The 14,716-nt window shown below is 41.4% G+C and overlaps 1 protein-coding gene and 1 pseudogene across 9 annotated transcripts in view; one reads left to right on the forward strand and one right to left on the reverse strand.

The window, feature by feature from the left end:
• SIPA1L1 (signal induced proliferation associated 1 like 1) overlaps window positions 1-14,716 on the reverse strand; it is a 379,703-nt gene that overhangs the window by 288,330 nt on the left and 76,657 nt on the right. Inside the window, exon 2 of one of the 9 annotated variants that reach the window (XM_087819407.1) lies at window positions 220-266. The exons of the other annotated variants lie outside the window; for them this stretch is intronic. The gene's annotated coding sequence lies outside the window, so the exon portion shown is untranslated. The remainder of the gene's footprint in view (window positions 1-219; window positions 267-14,716) is intronic. 9 annotated transcript variants of the gene reach the window in all.
• On the forward strand, window positions 8,977-9,459 carry LOC107536241 (ATP synthase peripheral stalk subunit d, mitochondrial pseudogene; annotated as a pseudogene).

A 14,716-nucleotide genomic window follows, 5' to 3' on the forward strand; every position in this document is an offset into this window, starting at 1 on the left:
TTAATTAACTTCAGTTCATTAACCTCTCTTTTAAAATCTATATATTTCTAATATGCTTCCAGACTCTTAAGACACTTATTTCAAAACAGAGCAGATGCTGACTTGATGATGGCATGACCATGTCAGGGCCGTAGCTGGAAGTCAACGACACAATGACATCACAACAGAACCCATGCTGCTAGATGAGAAAGTATTCCACCCAGAATATAAATTTCTCACATTTCCTGTCTTGCCTTCAGTTGGGAAGTAATGTGAAGGTGTTCTTACTACGAAAAAAAAAAAATTCTGTGGTTATTACAAACTCTGTGAAGATTTATATTTATTTCATCACAACTATAAATATTTACATTTCATCTAGCAATCTGTACTAGAAACATCTGCAACTCCAGGCCTTGAACTTCTCTTGCACATGTGAGCCCATCATGAGGTTCTTTCCCAGATCTCAGCTAAGTTCAGTTGGTCAGAGAGAGCATTTCAATGATGACCATCACCCTGACTCCACTGGAATGGAGGAAATTAAATATATTATCCAAGAATTTTCTCTAGGAGTCTGAGATACTTGCTCTTCTTCACCTCCTAAAAGTTTACTCATCTACCACTTAATTTTCCTTAGTAAAGCCAGCAACAGAAGGTGAGAGAAATTAAAATAAATGGTGTCACTCTTGTACAAACCCCTGGAGAAATGCAAATAGATGGGAGTCTGAAAGCTAGGCAAGTTACTAACCTTTCTAAGCTACAGTTTCACTGTCTGTTAAATGCTGATGATACCTATTTTGCAGGAATTTCATAAGGATAAAATGAGATGGTACAACTAAAGAACCTACCATAGAATTAATTAGTGGTAAAGTTCAGTGAAAGACACTTATGACCATTGTTAACTGAGCACTCTGGAGGTCACCTTAACAGGCCAAAGTCCTACAACAGATACAAGGGGGAAAAACACACCAAATGGGTCACATGCCAGTTCTGGGAAATCCTGGTCATCACTGAAAATACAAAAAATAGTCGCTGAATCTCCACGGTGGTTCAACATGGACAAATGACAAACTACATACCAGGCTTAAAAATCTACCTGTAAGTCCTGGCCAGGTAGCTCAGTTGGTTAGAACATCATCCCAATACACCAAAGTTGTGGGTTTGATCTCAAGTCGGGGCACATACAAGGATCAACCAATGAATGAATAAATAAGTGAAACAAAAAATCAGTGTTTCTTTTTCCCTCTCTCCCTTTCTCTCCCTCCCTCCCTCTCTAAAAAATCAATGTGTAAATTTAAAAAATTTTTTTAATCTACCAGTAAGACCAGGCTTTCATTGGACAAATGGGAGGAGAGCTTCTATCATCAGTGTGGCAGAGTATTTAAAACAAATTACTAGTTAACCAACAGGGTCATGGTCATTACTACCCTATTATATATAAACAGGCTTTCTGGCATTCCAAACAATAAGGTACATTCTATGCACACAGCTAAAACATGACTGCCACTATCCTGGTCCCAACAGACGACTACACAATTTCTCAACTCAGTAACTGCTGCAATGTATGTTAATATAAGAAGAAATCCTATAGCAGGAACTCAACATCCTGGCTCCCACTCAGAGTCCTAACGTCTGTCTTGCAGCTTGTTATAAAGATTAGCAGTAATGCAACATGAAGTGCCTGGCACACTGGGTACTCGGTAAATGGTAGCCAATGTTAATTTTATTAGTAGGAAGCAACAAAAATCAAAACCTGCCATGAAGCAACTGTAGACAGAATGGCTCCTTTTCAACCAAGGAATTAAGTTGTATGAAAACAACTGGATAAAAAACACAAGTGACAAGCCTTACAACAAGGAGTAAACTAGTAAAAAGCAGGTTTACCACCCAAGAATGAATGCCAATGTGCCCATCCCTCTGGAACAAATAAACATACAAAATGAGAAATGGTCCCTATCCTCAAAGAATCCACATCTACCTGATGAGAAATCACATGGTCTCGCCTGTCTTCTTCATTCCCCCATTGCTCTAGGTCCTTTGAAGGCAAAACCCACAACTTTACATTGTCACATATGCAGGCACTCAATAAAACTTGGTAAACAAATGAGACACTCATAGGATCTCAAAAGTTTCCAAGCCTGGCTTCACAAACTGCTTAATCTAAACTTTACAGAAACTGAGAAACTGTGTACTTAATATGCTCCCCAAGTGACTGTGACACTATGGAGTCTGAGAACTACTACTCTCATTGAACTCCCAGTGAATCATCTGAATGCCCTTTACAATGACCCCGTCCAGAATGATCCAGCCTGTGCATACCTGTCATCCCTGCATGCAGCTCAACTAGAAAAGTTATTTTCTGGTATTTGTTCAAAAATTTGTATTCACTCATTGTTCTACCCTGTGGAGTCTGAGAAGACAAAGGTAATCTCTCCTCCTTCCACATGACAGCCTTTCAATTCCTCTGACAATGGCCGATGTCCCTTCTGAGTCTTCTACAGGTTACACATCTTTGATGAATCACGCATTCATTATTAAATGCTAAGCTCTTTAAGTATACAACCCAGTGCAACAGCACTTCAGCAAAGGGAGTGATCAAGGTGAGTGATAGAAACCAGAAAGGCATCAGGGAAGAGGTGGGCCTTGAAGGATGAAAAATATACAGATAAAACTAGAGTTCAAGGGCTGCTCCTGCATCAGTGGGGACAGGGAGACAAGAGAAGGAGCATGATATACAGGGAAGGGGATAAGAGAAATAAAGCTATGAGTGAGGAACTTAGTGGGTTTACAAACTTTTTTAATGGAACAGAACTAAAACTGAAACAAAGGCTCAAAGGAAGTCACAACAGTTGGGAAGAGGAGAAAGCAGAGGCCCAGCATATGAAAGGAGACATAGTCCTGGAAAGGCCAAAGAAATCAAATAAACAGGAAAGGAGAGACCCAAGAGAAAGGTCACAAAAGCAAGCAGGAGAGTGTGAGTTTGATGTGGCGAGGTACCGGAACCACGTTAGTCCTTCCAGGGTGGCACCTGTGCCTAAGTGATACATTAGAAATAACCAGACAAGATGGACTGGACACAGGGCATCTGTAGCAAGGCGACTGCTACAGCCACCCATAAAAGTCAAGGGTCTGTTCTAAGATGGGGACAATAAAACTAAGAGAAGTTGAAAATGAGAACCAATTCAAAAGAAAAAAAAAATGGCAAAGCTTGGTGACAGACCAGACGAAAGGTAAAAAGAAAGCGAAGAATCAGAGATGATTTCTCAGAGGTATCTGAAAATTCAAGGAAGCAGCAGACAGTGCTCAGGCAAGGATAGGATCAGCACCCTGGTGGCTGTTCTGTTTAGGGAAGCCTCTAAGTTCACTCCCCTCTCTACACACACGCTCATGCCCGCACACGCCCTCACAGTAATGTGGTTTTGCTATTTTCTCTGGTACCAGCAGAGGCTGTAGTTTGTGTGTCAGCAGACAGGGAATATCTGGTTTGATTCTGAAATCTGTAACATTAACACCAAAGTTTAAATTCTTTGAAAAAATGAAATGTGCTTTGATAGAGCTAGGTGAAAAAAGATAGTCACAAAATACCACAAAATTTATATAAAACATCCAGAATAGGCAAATCTATAAAAACAGAAAGAAGATTAATGGTGGCCCACAGAAGAGTGGGGAGGCCAGGAGGTACTGGGAGGAAATGGGAGTGACTGAAATGGGGCTGGAGTTTCTTTTGGGGATGATGAAGATGTTCTGACTTTGTTTATGAAGATGGTTACACAATTCTACGAATGGACTCAAAACTATTGACTTGTACACTTCAAATGAGAGAACTGTATAGTAAGTAAACTATAACTCAATAAAGGTGTTATTAAAAAAAATTTAGGAGTGCATAAATAGGTACTGTGACTTCAGAAACTTAGAGTATCTTCCCGGGAAAAATGACTATTAGACTCCAGTTCAAATAAAAACCATCAGGCAATTTGGAAAGTATTAAAAGATATTTTAGAAAGTCTACGTAAGTTGTATTCCTTCTAGAGGCACGGAAAAGATAGAGATTTAAACATATACATCCTTTAAAATTATCTCTTACAATTGATCTAAATATTCTTATATGTACTTCAAAAGGAAAGACAATGGCATAGGTTTTTTCCAATAATTATGTCAAGTGACATTACACTAGATACCTATGATTCAGGTTTTTTAGAAGCTGAAATAAAATAATGCATAGTAAGCCAATTCAGTGAAAAGCAAAAGATTATGTAATTTAACAATTACAGAACAGATGAGTGAATCTATTTTATAAATTTGAGGACCTGACAAAAGCCCTAATATAGAGAGATGTCCTCATATGAAAGATACCAGAGGATAACCCAAATAATTTCTGCCTCCACCACATCTACTGACAAATATAGCTTCTGTTACCCTGATACATTCTCTCATTAAAGCCATGACTGCCCTCTTTTCACTGAGCACCTAGAGTACTGACTCAGATAGAGTTCCCAAAGACTGTCACTTACTCATAAACACGTGCCAGGCACTCAAGGGCACAGATTTCACTTTCTAAATCACATAACTCGCACTGGGCACAGACAGCTGATGCCCAACTGAATCTTGTAGACCAGCGATTTTCAACCTTTTTCATCTCATGGCACACATATACACTAATTCCTAAAATTCTGCGGCACACCAATAAATATATATATATTTTTTACTGATCTGACAAAAAAATAGGTATAATTTTGACTCATTCACACCAGATGGCTATTGTTGTGCTGGCTGTTGTCATTTTTTTATCTGACAACCTAAGGGAAGAGAGGTCAGCACGTCCGACTAAACAGTTAGGTATTGCACGTTTTAAAACTTCTTGCTGCCTCCTGCGGCGCACGGGTGAAAATCACTGCCATGGATGGATGATGAAACCAGCAGGGCAGTGAAGTGAGAGCAGAGTGTTTCTGTGCGAACCGCCTCGTGCATGAGAAGAGCCAAGAAGCAGCACCACATCTCTTGACTGAAGATGTTCCTAAAGCAACATCTCATTCTTGGGAGGAAATCAATTATCAACAGACACTGCATGCTAGGGATACAACTATGAATTACAGCCTCTAAGGAAAGACACTTAATAAATTCAAAATACCACTCACTGAAATACAAGACTGATGCTTTCAACATTTTCACTTGTATCTTAAGTAAATTTTAACTCAGTGGGTTCAAATATATATTTAACATATTTCATCTGCTTATAACAAAGTTTTAAGCAATCAAAAAAACATAGGAGTACATGGTGAGTGGACTCCCCAATAAAAGTGACCTATGAGACCTTACTTGTTAACTGAGTTAAGTTATGGAAAACCTAAAATAATAAAGACTTTGAGGAAGGAAAGGGCCATTTTGTTTTCCTACTACAATATCCTCTCACCTAAATAAAATTACTTTTGCCTGAAACTTTGTTTAGTAAGGGGCAAGCCTGGTGCCACAAATGTAGTACTCCCATGGCTGTACACAAAATAAAGCCCAAGACACCCAAGAAGGAACCAAAATACCAAGTTCCCCCAGAAGCTGCCCAGGACTCACCAAATGGAAGTGTTTCCACCTATTCAGAGAGAAAACCAGCCTTTGGAAGGCAAATGCCAACTTTCCACAATACATTCTGGCATGTGAGTTAAGTAGCTCAAGAGAAACCACAAAGTACATAAGGTGGTAACAGTCTTCTTTCCAGAAATAATATCACCACCACAGGACATAACTTCAGAAGCTATAACTTTTTTTTGCTTCTCATTTGATCTCAAGAATTCTGAAAAGGGCAAATACTTTCCCCACTTCACAAATGAGAAAAATGAAGCTCATGAACAGACCTACCCTGCTGCCAACTTGGCTTCTCCACTTGCACATCCACTGGTATCTCATACCCAGCATGATCAAATCAGTTCTTAATTCTCCACCCAAACCTGCTCCTCTAGTCTTCCTCATTTCAATAAATGGCACCTCCATTATTCCAGATGCTCAGGCCAAAAACCATGGTGTTATCCTTGACTCCAGTCTTTTTCACTCTGTATCATCTCATCCTTCAGTGAATCACGTTAGCCCCACTCGGGTTATGTCCAGGATCCAGCCACTTCTCATCGCCTCCACTACTGCTATCATCACATCTCACCCAGATTACTGCTAGAACCCCCTAATATCTCCCTATTTCCACCTTTGCCTCCCCCACCTTCTTTCTAGTCTCTACACAGCAGAGATTTATCCTTTAAAAATATGTCAGATCAAAACCCTTTGCACTGTCTAGTGGTTTCCTATCTCACTCAGAGCTGTTCATAGCTGTACATCCAGGATGAGAACAGTATCTGCCATCTAGAAGGTGCTCAATGGATGTTGCTGATTAGTAAATAAAAGAAAAATGGCGAAAGTCGCAGAGCCAGGACTACAATAGATCTTCCAATGTTCTTTAGTGACAAGGAGACCAGATTTCCAACAGCCAAAAATCCACATGAGAGAAAATGTTTAAGTTTTACTTTGCATAACTGAATCTTAAAATACATAAGCAATACTCTGTTGAATTTCTAACAACAAATTAAAATGAAAATATCATTTTATAAAGCCACACAAACTCACACTTGGGTTATCAGAATATTACATAGTTGGCAGCATGACAACTGCCAGCTAATGATCACAGTGCTGTTCCTAAGATCTTCAGTGTGACTTCTGCATCCAGTGACATGACGTCACTATCTCAAGGCTACCAAAATACATAAATGATACAAGCCCTAAAAGATTTGGAACTAAGCACCTAGAAGAGGTGATGAGCATTTCTAAACCTCCCACACTGGCACTACACCAATCATTTGAAACAGAAATTAAATTTCTAAGGTATTACAAGTAACAGAAGAAAGGTTAAATTCAGAACTGTCTTCTACCAAAAATACAAGGAAAGACTCTCAAAGTTGAGTTAAAATGTTGATTGTTTTTAGATCAAAGTGAAACTAATGCTAAAATTATCCAGCACTACAGAATTTTCCCAATAAAACGTTTCAGAATTAAAAACAAAAACTCTACATTTCTATTTCTTTGGTTCTTTCAAAAACATTTCTGCTATCTGCAAAAAGCCCTCAAATCTCACTAAATCACGCTAATAAATTCACAGAATTTTAAGAGTTGGTCTTCAAGGAAACTTAATTCAACCCTCAACCCCCTTCCTTTTCCAAATGAAAAGATTATCTGGTATATAGTAAATGCATACTGAAAATTTGTCACATGAATGAACAATTGAAAGATGATCCAAAAAAGGTACATGGCTCTTTTAAGATCTGACAATGAATGGAAAAATCCAGAATTAGTCAAAACTAGGTTTCTAGATTCTCTTGGCAGAGGCGTGAAAGAAAAAATGAAGACTTAAAAACCTTATTTGGTTCCTCAGGAAAACCTTAACCAAAATTCATTAAAGCCTGTTTCCTTTAGTTGTTACTTAGAAAAGCACTTGGTAAAATAAATTTAGCCAAGACATATTTCCTTGGAAACCAAAAGGCAGAACTGTCTAGTGTTTCTTTCTTCCTCTACACAAAGAATATTTAATATAAGGCTATTTTCAACTATAATTGTTTTATATCAGAAGTAACACAGGTGGCCTTTGACTGAAAGAAAAATCCCACCAGATGAAAGGATAGAACACTGAAAAGGACCACAACAATCCCTAGAAGAAGATTAGCCTCATTAGAGCAGGAACCATGTATCTATCCTTTCTTCCCTAGAAGCAGCCACTAGCCCCTGGCATACAGTGGGAGTCAATAAATACTTATGGGATAAGTGAGTAAGTTACCACTTAGAGACCTACCCATGTAGGCATAAATTCATTTGGTCACCATTAAATAACTCTTTACTACCGGCCTACTATATATGTAAGCAAACTACAATTTTCCTCCAGAGAAACTCTACTAAATGTCCCTTCAAGTAATAGACCCAACCAAAATTATCCCAATAGTTTTATTAAGAAGGTGAAAAAGTAGGTCTTAAGTATCCTAAATTACTTATTGAAGCAGCCACTCAATTTTCTGTTCTGGCTCCAATCTCTCTCCTTCAATTCATCCTCTACAACCCAGCCAGGTTAATTTTCTGTTTTTTGCACATCGTACAAATTAAAACACTGCTGTGGCTTAGTACTTTATCTCTGTATGTGGCCCACTGCTATTCAATGAGCAGATATGAAAAATCAGAAACTACCAGATTGGAACAGAAAGGCAGTATCGTGTCAAGGAAGAAAAAAAATCACAAAAGACAGTTCTTATAATAACTGATGCCACCGAAAATCTTGAGATTACTAGAGGCTTTCATTAAAGACTTCCCAACAGCACTGTGATGCAATTGACACAAATGGTTTGGGGTATTTACACCCACTGAAGTATACATCTAATTTTCAAGGTCAATTTAAGGTCCATCACACTTTTGAAGCTTTCCCAAGCCACTGGACTAAATATCTGTGAAAGCATTTCGTAAACTAGGAAGTGCTAGCCCATAGCTTTTACTATACTAGTTGGAAACTGATAGCCTTGCATACATTCTGCCATTTAAATCATGTTACTTCATTTTTAAGTGTCTAGTCCCTTCAAAGAAAATGAGAAGTTGTTTGAATTGTATTCTCCATTGTCAACTTCTCTATTCTCTATTGCTTAACCCCCGCAACAGCATAAATTAAAAGTGCCACTCACACTTCCTGATTTCAAAATATATTACAAAGCTAATGTAATCAAAACTGGGTGACACTGGCATAAAAAGACAATCAGACCAGTAGAACAGAATAGAGAGCCCAGAAATAAACAATCACTCATATGGTCAACTGGTCTTCGACAAGGGTGCCAAGACCACTCGGAGAAAAGAGAGTCTCTTTCACAAATGGTGCTGGGAAAACTGGATATCCATGCAAAAGAATGACATTAAACCCTTATCTTACACCATATATAAAAATTAACTCAAAATGTATTAAAGACTTAACATAAGGGGTCGGTGAAGGATCTCAAGATGGCTGGGCGAAAACTTGCTCTAAAAACTATTGACTGGGTAGCTTTTGGAGAGATCATACCCCGAAACCAGAAGGCCACTGCTAACACCCTGAAATCCTGGAATGAGACCTTCACCTCCAGGTCGGCTACTCTACCTGATAAACCACCCGCCATCGACTCGGCTTACTACAAGGCCAGTGAAGCGAAGGCCAGCTTGGTAGATGACTTTGAGAAGAAGTTTAATGCCCTGAAGGTCCCTGTGCCAGAGGATAAATACAGTGCCCTGGTGGATGCTGAAGAAAAAGAAGATGTGAAAAGCTGTGTGGAGCTTTTGTCTCTCTCAAAGAGTAGGACTGAGCAATACAAGAAAGAGCTGGAGAAGATGAACATAATTCCATTTGATCAGATGACCACTGAGGATTTGAATGAAGTCTTCCCAGAAACCAAATGAGACAAAAAGAAGTATCCCTACTGGCCTCACAAGCCAGTTGAGAATTTATAAACCTGAGTGTGGGAGCTCTGGCCCTCATATTATAAACTCTGGACATTAAAAATAATTATATAGTGAGAAAAAAGGAAAAAAAAGACAACATAAGAACTAAAACTATAAAACTCCAAGAAGAAAACATAGAGGGAAAGTTTCATGACATTGTACATGGCAATGATTTCTTGGCTGTGACACCAAAAGCACAGGCAATAAAACCAAAAATGAGACTACAGCCAACTTAAAAACTTTGGGGCACCAAAGGACACAATCGAAAGTGTGAAAAGGCGATCTACAGAATGGGATAAAGTATTTGCAAATCATATACCTAGTAAGGGGTATTAATAGCCAGAAGATACAAAGAACTACAACTCAACAACAAAAAATCAAATAACCCAAATGAAAAATGAGCAGACTTGGACACACGCTTCTCCAGAGGTGATAGATAAATGAGTGACAAGTATATGAAAGATGCTCAGTATTACCTATCATCAGAGCGGTGCAATTCGAAACCACAATCACACCCATCAGCACGGCGACTGTCCAAAAACATTGCCGCCTTAGACCCCGCCCACGCGGCCTCCGCCCCGCCCCGGCGCCCTCACGGCACCGCCCCCCCCCCCCCCCCCCCCCCGGCGCCCTCACGGCACGGCCCCCCGGCGCGCTCACGGCACGGCCCCCCGGCGCGCTCACGGCACTGCCCGAACGGCAGGCGCACTCCCCCTCCAGCGGAGCGGCCCAGGCTGCCTCGCACCCCAAGCCGGAGAAGAACCCCCCGCTCGGGACTTGCCGAAGCGAGGACAGCGGGAAGCCGTCGAGCACATCAATGAAGCCCAAAGGGAAACAGACTCAATGTAAAAGCTGGTGAGATTTTTGAAAGGAGAACAGAACTATAACAAACTACGCCAAGCGCCTTTTCAGAAGAGGCCAGCATTGATCGCCAAAATTCCAAATTTGGGGGGTAACAACATGTGTCGGCGCTGCCGGGGGGCCGGCGAGGAGGCCCCGCACCACCCCGCGCAAGGAGGCGATGGAATTCGAAGACACCAAGTCGGGGAACAGAACAGACTTGGATGTCGATGAAAACGCTTACTTCGAAAATAAAGCTCGCCCCAAAGAATTTCACCTGAAGGAGGGTGGTGAGCCGCCTTCGAAGCCCGCTGGAATCAAATGGCAACCTGGGAAGGAGCTGACGAAACGTTCGAGTCGGACACAGAACGGGGCGGCGGGAAGCGGCAGCACGAGGACCGGGAGCGGCTTCGCCCAGGTCACCGACCACGCGGGCGCGGCGGACGAGCTCGGGACGCCATCCGGGACGACACCGGGGCCCACCCTCTGCAGAGCCACCAGGTCCGGGCGTGGACGGCGAGGGGGAGGGGGGAGGGCGAGGGGGAGGGGGGAGGGCGAGGGGGGAGGGGGACGACGAGGGGGACGACGAGGGCGAGGGGGGAGGGCGAGGGGGGACGGGGGACAGGGGGAGGGGGGCGACGAGGGGGAGGGGAAGACGAGGGGGGAGGGGAGGGGGAGGGGGGACGAGGGCGAGGGGGAAGGGCTGGAGGACATCGATGAGGAGGAGGAGGAGGAGGAGGAGGGCGAGGAAGACGAGGGAGAGGATGACTAACGGAACACCGATGGAGTCCAGCCTTTTTTAATTTTCTCCAGTCCCTGGGAGCAAGTTGAAGTCTCTCCTTCCCCACCCCCCTCCTTGTACTCAGTCGCCCTGTTTTGAGGTCTCTTTTCCCTCCTTTACACCATGGTTCTCACCTTACTTAGGGGGGGTGTATCTAACTAGAACAGTGGGAAAAGAATCTCTGCCCCTTTCTGTTCCAAATTCATTTTTATCCCTTCCTGTCTCAAGAAACACTTCATGGCATCAGCACCACCGTGCTCTGTGGGGAAAAACAAAGACCTTGTGGTCCCGTAGCCCTGCTGCGGCCGGGGTGCGAGGCCCTGTGTAGCAGTGCATAGACTCCTAGCCCCCCCTTTCTCTGTATATTGGGCTCAGAGATTACACTGTGTCTCTCTGTGAATATGGACAGTCGGCATTTACCAACACGTGCCTGTCTACTTTCTCTCGTTTAAAAAAAAAAAAAAAATTTAAAAGGGGGGGGAGGTTATAGAAGGTCAGCAAAGGGTGGGTTTGAGATGTTTGGGTGGGTTAAGTGGGCATTTTGACAACATGGCCTCTCCTTTGGCATGTTTACCTGTGATGTTTAACGGACATCCTGGCAGTTTAAGATGACACTTTTAAAATTCTCTCCTGACGATGACCTGAGCCCTGCCACTCGATGGAGAACCAGCAGAACCCCTAGGGCCTTACTTGGAATTGAAACTCTCTATTGTAACTTTGTTCCTGTTTATTTTTAAATTTTCTTTTTGTTTCACTGGAAAGGAAAAGATGCTCAGTTTTAAACGTTAAAATTGTACAAGTTGCTTTGTTAGAATAAAACTAAATGTGTAAAAAAAAACAACAAAGTAAGTGTTGGCAAGGATGAGTAACTCTTGTTCATTGCTGATGAGAATGAAAAAGGTGCAATCACTATAAAAAATTAGTATGGAGGTTATTTAAAAAGTTAAAAATAGAACCACCACATAATCCAGCAATCCCACTTCTGGGTATGTATCCAAAAGAATTTAAAGTAAGGTTGTAAAGAAATATTTGTACACCCATCTTCATAGCAGCACCATTTGCAATAGCCAAGAGGGGGAAGCAACCGAAATGTCCATCTACAGATGAACAAATGTGGTATATACATACTCTGGAATATTATTCAGCCTTAAAGGGGAAGGAAATCCTGTCACATGCCAATATGTGTGAACTTTGACATTATGCTAAGTGCAATAAACCACAAAAAGACAAATACTGCCCTGGCTGGTGTGGCCCAGTGGTTAGAGCTTCCGCCTGCACACGGAAGGGTCTTGGGTTTGATTCCCAGTCAAGGGCACACGCCTAGTTTGCAGCCCCACCCCTGGTTGGGCGCTTGCAGGAGGCAACTAGTCGATGTGTCTCTCTCACATCGATGTTTCTCTCTCCTCCTCTCTCCCTCCCTCCCTCCATTCCATTCTCTCTGAAAAGCAATGGAAAAAATATATTCTGTTGAGGATTAATAACAACAAAAAAGATAAATACTGCATCTAAGGTATCTAAAGGGGTCAAATTCATTGAAATAGAAAGCAGCATGGTTGCTGCCAGGGATGAGGGAAAGGGAAATGGAGAGCTGCTTACTGGGTATTGTTTCAGGTTTGCAAGATAAAAACATTTTAGAGATCTGCTTCACAACAATAGGAATATACTTAACACTGCTGAACTGTACCCTTACAAGTGGTTGAAATGGTAAATTTTATCTTATGTGTTTACGTGGTTTTTTTATCCCAATACAAAAATACAATTCCAAATTGGATTTATATGTCCTACATCTACTGTAGGAGTTAAGCAGCCTGGCCCTTTTAGATACTGACAATCATTTCTGAATTTCTTCCAAGTTGTCTTTTGTCTTTTTTAATAAATGGGACTGTACAGACAATAGGAGGCTCTCTTTTTCACCCATCCAAAATGAAGCTTCCACAATCCCCAGGAAACTGGTCTCTGGTTTAAGCCCACAACTTGTTTACCTTATTGTAAAGCACAAATCCAAAACTGGTATAAAAGCCATTGTGCTCTCAACTGGGTAAGAGAGAAGCATAACAGAATCACCTACTGAGTTTCTCAAACCATCTATTCACCTGATATCTAGTATGCTCCCCCAGAGAAAAGCCCCAGCATTCATTACGGTTCTCTACCCTCTTCACCAAGCACCCACTGCTCCCCAAACACATCCTACCCAAACCACTGAAGACCACTATTTTTAAACATGCCTTGAAAATGGCCTTCAGAACAAGCCCACCACAAGTGACTATTAGGCTGAGGTTCCTGGATTTGGAAAGTTTTTTCTGTGAATCATACAGCTTCCCATAACCTATTATTTATCTTCTGAAAGTTTTGTTACACAATTATTACACCTCATTTCCTATTACAAAGGATTAGCACCAAGATCCTAATTTTAAAAAATAAAGTAACACTGAGACTCTGAAGAATCACAGGCATTTCTCAAACTGGAGAAGAGATACGGTTAGAAACTACATTCAAGCTCAGCTGGGGAAAGCCTTCCTAACAGGTTTTCCAAGGGCACATCTTGAGCCAGGAGATGAACCTCACCCCAAACATATATACAACCAGAGTACACTCTCTTTACACTCTCTTTTACACCCGCTACTCAGAAGTTAGACTCTGGCAAAGCATATTGACAGAGCCTTCTGAGGTCTTCAATGGAGCAGCCAAAGTACTGGTTAGGGAAAAGGGAAGGGTGAAATAAACTTGTACACTAACCCTCATTTCAAGACTAAGATCGTGTTTCTGAAGTCTTCAAAAGAAAGGTAGTATGGTTCTGACAAGTCACAAACTTACACTTCTTGCAAAAACATGGGAAAATACTGCTTTCCATTTTTTTCCCTAGATAGACACCAGTGAAACAAGCAATAAAAGTTAGTCAAGTTGGGCGAAATGTTTAGAACATTCTATTAATTTATAATTACATATCTTAGCGGCATCTCCTTATAAGTACTCTCTCCTCTTAAAGGGGTACGGTACCCCAGTTATCAGTTGCTTCTCTGCAAGCATTAAGAACTGAAAATAAACTTGTAAATACAAATAGTCAATCAATTATGGGAATTAAGATTATTAGAGGAAATGCAAGAATCTCACAATATATCAATCCAGAATTCCTACTTATGCAAATAATTGAGAATATGGGGGGGGAGGGGAATGAATTACAGAAAAGTAACAGAGGAGCCGAAGTAAAAGATACTGATCATAGTCAAGTCTTGATTATAAGAACATGATCGTTCAGCACATAGCCCTTTGCTTTTTATTTCTCAGTAGCTTTATTTTGAGGAGTTCAGAACTCATTCTAAAAGGAAGCAAGATGCTGAACCACAAAATCCAATCAATGACTACCCTTGTAGCTTTTGGTAAAAGGACTTGTGAAAAAAGTAGACAGAGAAAGAGGAATAACCAAAATTCACTACTGGGTCTGTGAAATTCATTTAACCTGGACCTGCTCTCGGGGAGGAGAGAGGAAAAATGGAATCCAGTGTCGCCATGGCTGGATGTCCGGTCTGCCTCAGAGTGACCCGTGTTTGTACAACCGTAACTCTCCTCCCCACGCCGGCACTCTCCAAGAGTGCATTCTCCTCCCGCCTCTCCTGAATTGAAATAAGGGAAATCTAACATTATGTG

This window comes from Miniopterus natalensis, chromosome 1 (assembly GCF_054644295.1).
Source record: "Miniopterus natalensis isolate mMinNat1 chromosome 1, mMinNat1.hap1, whole genome shotgun sequence".
In the NCBI taxonomy this organism is placed as follows: Eukaryota; Metazoa; Chordata; class Mammalia; order Chiroptera; family Miniopteridae; genus Miniopterus; species Miniopterus natalensis.